Below are 5,000 nucleotides of genomic sequence, written 5' to 3'. Positions count from 1 at the left end.
GTACTAACCAGGCCCGACCCTGCTTAGCTCCGAGATCAGACGAGATCAGGCGTTGCCAGGCTGGTATGGCCATACGAAATAAGTTGACAACCATAGGCTACTTATCCATATACAGATTTAGCAATTGACAATGCAAGGTAGTCTCTCTCTCTCTCTCTCTCTCTCTCTCTCTCTGTCAAAATGAAAACAGCTTCCAGCCCCTTTCATGAAGGACTACTTGTGCATATTGCAAGATTTCAGTTTCTAAGTGAATGAGCAAAAGAGCATACAGCACCTGGTATTCCCAGGCGGTCTCCCATCCAAGTACTAACCAGGCCCAACCCTGCTTAGCTTCCGAGATCAGACGAGATCGGGCGTTGCCAGGCTGGTATGGCCGTACGAAATAAGTTGACAACCATAGGCTACTTATCCATATACAGATTTAGCAATTGACAATGCAAGGTGGTCTCTCTCTCTCCCTCTCGTGTCAAAATGAAAACAGCTTCCAGCCCCTTTCATGAAGGACTACTTGTGCATATTGCAAGATTTCAGTTTCTAAGTGAATGAGCATACAGCACCTGGTATTCCCAGGCGGTCTCCCATCCAAGTACTAACCAGGCCCGACCCTGCTTTGCTTCCGAGATCAGACGAGATCGGGCGTTGCCAGGCTGGTATGGCCGTACGAAATAAATTGACAACCATAGGCTACTTATCCATATACAGATTTAGCAATTGACAATGCAAGGTGGTCTCTCTCTCTCTCTCTCGTGTCAAAATGAAAACAGCTTCCAGCCCCTTTCATGAAGGACTACTTGTGCATATTGCAAGATTTCAGTTTCTAAGTGAATGAGCAAAAGAGCATACAGCACCTGGTATTCCCAGGCGGTCTCCCATCCAAGTACTAACCAGGCCCGACCATGCTTAGCTTCCGAGATCAGACGAGATCGGGCGTTGCCAGGCTGGTATAGCCGTACAAAATAAGTTGACAACCATAGGCTACTTATCCATATACAGATTTAGCAATTGACAATGCAAGGTGGTCTCTCTCTCTCTCTCTCTCTCTCTCTCGTGTCAAAATGAATACAGCTTCCAGCCCCTTTCATGAAGGACTACTTGTGCATATTGCAAGATTTCAGTTTCTAAGTGAATGAGCAAAAGAGCATACAGCACCTGGTATTCCCAGGCGGTCTCCCATCCAAGTACTAACCAGGCCCGACCCTGCTTAGCTTCCGAGATCAGACGAGATCGGGCGTTGCCAGGCTGGTATGGCCGTACGAAATAAGTTGACAACCATAGGCTACTTATCCATATACAGATTTAGCAATTGACAATGCAAGGTGGTCTCTCTCTCTTTCTCTCTCTCTCTCTCTCGTGTCAAAATGAAAACAGCTTCCAGCCCCTTTCATGAAGGACTACTTGTGCATATTGCAAGATTTCAGTTTCTAAGTGAATGAGCAAAAGAGCATACAGCACCTGGTATTCCCAGGCGGTCTCCCATCCAAGTACTAACCAGGCCCGACCCTGCTTAGCTTCCGAGATCAGACGAGATCGGGCGTTGCCAGGCTGGTATGGCCGTACGAAATAAGTTGACAACCATAGGCTACTTATCCATATACAGATTTAGCAATTGACAATGCAAGGTAGTCTCTCTCTCTCGTGTCAAAATGAAAACAGCTTCCAGCCCCTTTCATGAAGGACTACTTGTGCATATTGCAAGATTTCAGTTTCTAAGTGAATGAGCAAAAGAGCATACAGCACCTGGTATTCCCAGGCGGTCTCCCATCCAAGTACTAACCAGGCCCGACCATGCTTAGCTTCCGAGATCAGACGAGATCGGGCGTTGCCAGGCTGGTATAGCCGTACAAAATAAGTTGACAACCATAGGCTACTTATCCATATACAGATTTAGCAATTGACAATGCAAGGTGGTCTCTCTCTCTCTCTCTCGTGTCAAAATGAATACAGCTTCCAGCCCCTTTCATGAAGGACTACTTGTGCATATTGCAAGATTTCAGTTTCTAAGTGAATGAGCAAAAGAGCATACAGCACCTGGTATTCCCAGGCGGTCTCCCATCCAAGTACTAACCAGGCCCGACCCTGCTTAGCTTCCGAGATCAGACGAGATCGGGCGTTGCCAGGCTGGTATGGCCGTACGAAATAAGTTGACAACCATAGGCTACTTATCCATATACAGATTTAGCAATTGACAATGCAAGGTGGTCTCTCTCTCTCTCTCTCTCTCTCTCTCTCGTGTCAAAATGAAAACAGCTTCCAGCCCCTTTCATGAAGGACTACTTGTGCATATTGCAAGATTTCAGTTTCTAAGTGAATGAGCAAAAGAGCATACAGCACCTGGTATTCCCAGGCGGTCTCCCATCCAAGTACTAACCAGGCCCGACCCTGCTTAGCTTCCGAGATCAGACGAGATCGGGCGTTGCCAGGCTGGTATGGCCGTACGAAATAAGTTGACAACCATAGGCTACTTATCCATATACAGATTTAGCAATTGACAATGCAAGGTAGTCTCTCTCTCTCGTGTCAAAATGAAAACAGCTTCCAGCCCCTTTCATGAAGGACTACTTGTGCATATTGCAAGATTTCAGTTTCTAAGTGAATGAGCAAAAGAGCATACAGCACCTGGTATTCCCAGGCGGTCTCCCATCCAAGTACTAACCAGGCCCGACCCTGCTTAGCTTCCGAGATCAGACGAGATCGGGCGTTGCCAGGCTGGTATGGCCGTACGAAATAAGTTGACAACCATAGGCTACTTATCCATATAGAGATTTAGCAATTGACAATGCAAGGTAGTCTCTCTCTCTCTCTCTCTCTCGTGTCAAAATGAAAACAGCTTCCAGCCCCTTTCATGAAGGACTACTTGTGCATATTGCAAGATTTCAGTTTCTAAGTGAATGAGCAAAAGAGCATACAGCACCTGGTATTCCCAGGCGGTCTCCCATCCAAGTACTAACCAGGCCCGACCCTGCTTAGCTTCCGAGATCAGACGAGATCGGGCGTTGCCAGGCTGGTATGGCCGTACGAAATAAGTTGACAACCATAGGCTACTTATCCATATACAGATTTAGCAATTGACAATGCAAGGTGGTCTCTCTCTCTCTCTCTTGTGTCAAAATGAAAACAGCTTCCAGCCCATTTCATGAAGGACTACTTGTGCATATTGCAAGATTTCAGTTTCTAAGTGAATGAGCAAAGGAGCATACAGCACCTGGTATTCCCAGGCGGTCTCCCATCCAAGTACTAACCAGGCCCGACCCTGCTTAGCTTCCGAGATCAGACGAGATCGGGCGTTGCCAGGCTGGTATGGCCGTACGAAATAAGTTGACAACCATAGGCTACTTATCCATATACAGATTTAGCAATTGACAATGCAAGGTGGTCTCTCTCTCTCTCTCTCTCTCGTGTCAAAATGAAAACAGCTTCCAGCCCCTTTCATGAAGGACTACTTGTGCATATTGCAAGATTTCAGTTTCTAAGTGAATGAGCAAAAGAGCATACAGCACCTGGTATTCCCAGGCGGTCTCCCATCCAAGTACTAACCAGGCCCAACCCTGCTTAGCTTCCGAGATCAGACGAGATCGGGCGTTGCCAGGCTGGTATGGCCGTACGAAATAAGTTGACAACCATAGGCTACTTATCCATATACAGATTTAGCAATTGACAATGCAAGGTGGTCTCTCTCTCTCTCTCTCTCCCTCTCGTGTCAAAATGAATACAGCTTCCAGCCCCTTTCATGAAGGACTACTTGTGCATATTGCAAGATGTCAGTTTCTAAGTGAATGAGCAAAAGAGCATACAGCACCTGGTATTCCCAGGCGGTCTCCCATCCAAGTACTAACCAGGCCCGACCCTGCTTAGCTTCCGAGATCAGACGAGATCGGGCGTTGCCAGGCTGGTATGGCCGTACGAAATAAGTTGACAACCATAGGCTACTTATCCATATACAGATTTAGCAATTGACAATGCAAGGTGGTCTCTCTCTCTCTCTCGTGTCAAAATGAAAACAGCTTCCAGCCCCTTTCATGAAGGACTACTTGTGCATATTGCAAGATTTCAGTTTCTAAGTGAATGAGCAAAAGAGCATACAGCACCTGGTATTCCCAGGCGGTCTCCCATCCAAGTACTAACCAGGCCCGACCCTGCTTAGCTTCCGAGATCAGACGAGATCAGGCGTTGCCAGGCTGGTATGGCCGTACGAAATAAGTTGACAACCATAGGCTACTTATCCATATACAGATTTAGCAATTGACAATGCAAGGTGGTCTCTCTCTCTCTCTCTCTCTCTCTCGTGTCAAAATGAAAACAGCTTCCAGCCCCTTTCATGAAGGACTACTTGTGCATATTGCAAGATTTCAGTTTCTTAGTGAATGAGCAAAAGAGCATACAGCACCTGGTATACCCAGGCGGTCTCCCATCCAAGTACTAACCAGGCCCGACCCTGCTTAGCTTCCGAGATCAGACGAGATCGGGCGTTGCCAGGCTGGTATGGCCGTACGAAATAAGTTGACAACCATAGACTACTTATCCATATACAGATGTAGCAATTGACCATGCAAGGTGGTCTCTCTCTCTCTCTCTCTCGTGTCAAAATGAAAACAGCTTCCAGCCCCTTTCATGAAGGACTACTTGTGCATATTGCAAGATTTCAGTTTCTAAGTGAATGAGCAAAAGAGCATACGGCACCTGGTATTCCCAGGCGGTCTCCCATCCAAGTACTAACCAGGCCCGACCCTGCTTAGCTTCCGAGATCAGACGAGATCGGGCGTTGCCAGGCTGGTATGGCCGTACGAAATAAGTTGACAACCATAGGCTACTTATCCATATACAGATTTAGCAATTGACAATGCAGGGTGGTCTCTCTCTCTCTCTCTCTCCCTCTCGTGTCAAAATGAAAACAGCTTCCAGCCCCTTTCATGAAGGACTACTTGTGCATATTGCAAGATTTCAGTTTCTAAGTGAATGAGCATACAGCACCTGGTATTCCCAGGCGGTCTCCCATCCAAGTA

General features: G+C 46.9%; 15 non-coding genes and 3 pseudogenes across 15 annotated transcripts in view; all 18 read right to left on the bottom strand.

The window, feature by feature from the left end:
• Nucleotides 1-77, bottom strand: part of LOC146266668 (5S ribosomal RNA) — a 118-nt pseudogene extending 41 nt beyond the window's left edge.
• Nucleotides 78-262: 185 nt separating this feature from the next.
• Nucleotides 263-381, bottom strand: LOC146266667 (5S ribosomal RNA). Its single transcript, XR_014727015.1, has one exon. It is a non-coding gene; the product is annotated as a 5S ribosomal RNA (ribosomal RNA).
• A 164-nt stretch (nucleotides 382-545) lies between these two features.
• Nucleotides 546-664, bottom strand: LOC146266666 (5S ribosomal RNA). The gene has a single exon (XR_014728453.1). It is a non-coding gene; the product is annotated as a 5S ribosomal RNA (ribosomal RNA).
• A 172-nt stretch (nucleotides 665-836) lies between these two features.
• Nucleotides 837-955, bottom strand: LOC146266665 (5S ribosomal RNA; annotated as a pseudogene).
• A 182-nt stretch (nucleotides 956-1,137) lies between these two features.
• LOC146266664 (5S ribosomal RNA) lies at nucleotides 1,138-1,256 on the bottom strand. Its single transcript, XR_014727046.1, has one exon. It is a non-coding gene; the product is annotated as a 5S ribosomal RNA (ribosomal RNA).
• Nucleotides 1,257-1,440: 184 nt separating this feature from the next.
• Nucleotides 1,441-1,559, bottom strand: LOC146266663 (5S ribosomal RNA). Its single transcript, XR_014727045.1, has one exon. It is a non-coding gene; the product is annotated as a 5S ribosomal RNA (ribosomal RNA).
• A 166-nt stretch (nucleotides 1,560-1,725) lies between these two features.
• Nucleotides 1,726-1,844, bottom strand: LOC146266662 (5S ribosomal RNA; annotated as a pseudogene).
• Nucleotides 1,845-2,016: 172 nt separating this feature from the next.
• Nucleotides 2,017-2,135, bottom strand: LOC146266661 (5S ribosomal RNA). The gene has a single exon (XR_014727044.1). It is a non-coding gene; the product is annotated as a 5S ribosomal RNA (ribosomal RNA).
• A 184-nt stretch (nucleotides 2,136-2,319) lies between these two features.
• On the bottom strand, nucleotides 2,320-2,438 carry LOC146266660 (5S ribosomal RNA). Its single transcript, XR_014727043.1, has one exon. It is a non-coding gene; the product is annotated as a 5S ribosomal RNA (ribosomal RNA).
• Nucleotides 2,439-2,604: 166 nt separating this feature from the next.
• LOC146266659 (5S ribosomal RNA) lies at nucleotides 2,605-2,723 on the bottom strand. Its single transcript, XR_014727042.1, has one exon. It is a non-coding gene; the product is annotated as a 5S ribosomal RNA (ribosomal RNA).
• A 176-nt stretch (nucleotides 2,724-2,899) lies between these two features.
• On the bottom strand, nucleotides 2,900-3,018 carry LOC146266658 (5S ribosomal RNA). Its single transcript, XR_014727041.1, has one exon. It is a non-coding gene; the product is annotated as a 5S ribosomal RNA (ribosomal RNA).
• Nucleotides 3,019-3,190: 172 nt separating this feature from the next.
• LOC146266657 (5S ribosomal RNA) lies at nucleotides 3,191-3,309 on the bottom strand. The gene has a single exon (XR_014727040.1). It is a non-coding gene; the product is annotated as a 5S ribosomal RNA (ribosomal RNA).
• Nucleotides 3,310-3,485: 176 nt separating this feature from the next.
• LOC146266656 (5S ribosomal RNA) lies at nucleotides 3,486-3,604 on the bottom strand. Its single transcript, XR_014727004.1, has one exon. It is a non-coding gene; the product is annotated as a 5S ribosomal RNA (ribosomal RNA).
• Nucleotides 3,605-3,784: 180 nt separating this feature from the next.
• On the bottom strand, nucleotides 3,785-3,903 carry LOC146266655 (5S ribosomal RNA). Its single transcript, XR_014727039.1, has one exon. It is a non-coding gene; the product is annotated as a 5S ribosomal RNA (ribosomal RNA).
• A 170-nt stretch (nucleotides 3,904-4,073) lies between these two features.
• Nucleotides 4,074-4,192, bottom strand: LOC146266654 (5S ribosomal RNA). Its single transcript, XR_014728603.1, has one exon. It is a non-coding gene; the product is annotated as a 5S ribosomal RNA (ribosomal RNA).
• Nucleotides 4,193-4,372: 180 nt separating this feature from the next.
• On the bottom strand, nucleotides 4,373-4,491 carry LOC146266653 (5S ribosomal RNA). The gene has a single exon (XR_014729189.1). It is a non-coding gene; the product is annotated as a 5S ribosomal RNA (ribosomal RNA).
• Nucleotides 4,492-4,665: 174 nt separating this feature from the next.
• Nucleotides 4,666-4,784, bottom strand: LOC146266652 (5S ribosomal RNA). The gene has a single exon (XR_014725907.1). It is a non-coding gene; the product is annotated as a 5S ribosomal RNA (ribosomal RNA).
• Nucleotides 4,785-4,956: 172 nt separating this feature from the next.
• LOC146266651 (5S ribosomal RNA) overlaps nucleotides 4,957-5,000 on the bottom strand; it is a 119-nt gene continuing 75 nt past the window's right edge. The window contains exon 1 of the ribosomal RNA XR_014727037.1: nucleotides 4,957-5,000. This exon is cut by the window's right edge and continues 75 nt beyond it. This is a non-coding gene — a ribosomal RNA (5S ribosomal RNA).

This window comes from Hypomesus nipponensis, chromosome 12 (assembly GCF_054491055.1).
Source record: "Hypomesus nipponensis isolate SF chromosome 12, ASM5449105v1, whole genome shotgun sequence".
NCBI lineage: Eukaryota > Metazoa > Chordata > Actinopteri > Osmeriformes > Osmeridae > Hypomesus > Hypomesus nipponensis.
Note: the sequence above shows the minus strand (reverse complement) of the source record. Positions and strands in the feature narration are given on the sequence as shown.